Here is a 1,387-nt window from a genome sequence, read left to right as displayed (position 1 = left end):
ACCAAGATAAAATATATCATTGAGCAAATGGCATCAGGAAACCAGATCTGCTCCCACCTGCTCCACATCATTGTTAAAGGATGTGGAATTGGCTGAAAATAAAGTGTGTGGCCACAGGGACAGGTGGAATTTAGAAAGAATCCAGAGCAAACAGCAAGAGCATCCAGTGTGATGTCGTGCTCCTGTGGCCGAATGGATAAGGCACTGGTTTCTACAGGCAGGTATTTGTGAGGTTAAATCCCATCTGGGATGAGATTAATCTTCATTCAGTGAATATCTGCTCTTTGTCATCATTAAGAAACACACAAAGATTAAAGTAGCTTCAGTTTGAGTGCTGTCTGAGAAATGACTGAAACATAGAGTCAGGGTAAGCAAAGAAAGCTCTGGAAAGACACTTGCTTTTCACATTTCACACACTTTTCTACTTTGAGAACTGCCAAAGTTGGAAACAATTTTCCTGAACATTTGCTCCTCTCTCACCTTCCCACTATTTGCTCGCCCATAGTCTCGACTCAGTCACAATAATAACTCCTCCAGCGTTCCTCAAGTCTACCAGTCAACATTTTGCCCAGTAATCAACGATACCAATTGCTGACAGACAACAGTAAGTTATATCCTGTCACATCATTGCTGAAATCTTTGGTATTAATACATTGTAGTTGGGTGTGAAAATAAAATGCTGACCCACAAAAAAGCTTCAAATTTGCCAGTGCTTAGAAAGGGTGTCAAAGGGACAAGTTGCAACACAAAATTTTACAGCCCCAGTGACCTAATGGATAAGGCACTGGCCTCCTAAGCCAGGGATTGTGGGTTCAAGTCCCATCTGGGGTGCAATAAGCATGTATTAAATCATTCTCTTAACTTTGCAACCAATCTCACCAGGGCTGATTCAGTTTGCTGCTTCCTATTATTTGTCACAATCTGATGCAATTGTTCAACCAAGCTCTGTGCCATCTTCACACTCACTGAACAATACCACCTCTCCTTTCCACACAAATCCTCTCCCTTTTACCCCTCTTTTCACTTCACACAACATCCCATGCACAGTTCCTACTTTCAAATACAAACACAAATTACAACTCATCTACAAATCCTCTTAACACATTCACACCTCAAATACACACCATACTCTTCCTCCAAACACCAACAATTCTATCTTCAATTATTATCTGGGCTTCCACACTATGAAAATGCTCAGCAAGCAACTGTACAGTCTGTTGGTCCACTGAGCTGCACAGACCAGGCAGTTGTCAGGATCAATACTTTTTTTTATTCATGCGCAGGATGTAAGCGCTGGCAAAGCCAGAATTTATTGTCTATCCATAAATTCCCTTCACAAAGTGCTGACCCCTCTTCTTGAACAGTTTCAGTCTGTGTAGTGAAGGTA

General features: G+C 41.5%; 1 non-coding gene across 1 annotated transcript; it reads left to right on the top strand.

The window, feature by feature from the left end:
• Positions 1 to 758: 758 nt before the first annotated feature.
• On the top strand, positions 759 to 831 carry trnar-ccu (transfer RNA arginine (anticodon CCU)). The gene has a single exon. It is a non-coding gene; the product is annotated as a tRNA-Arg (tRNA).
• The last annotated feature ends 556 nt before the right edge of the window (positions 832 to 1,387 follow it).

The sequence above is a fragment of the Heterodontus francisci genome, chromosome 10 (assembly GCF_036365525.1).
Source record: "Heterodontus francisci isolate sHetFra1 chromosome 10, sHetFra1.hap1, whole genome shotgun sequence".
Taxonomy (NCBI): Eukaryota; Metazoa; Chordata; class Chondrichthyes; order Heterodontiformes; family Heterodontidae; genus Heterodontus; species Heterodontus francisci.
The sequence above is the reverse complement of the archived record's forward strand: the minus strand, read 5'-3'. Positions and strand labels throughout refer to the sequence as shown.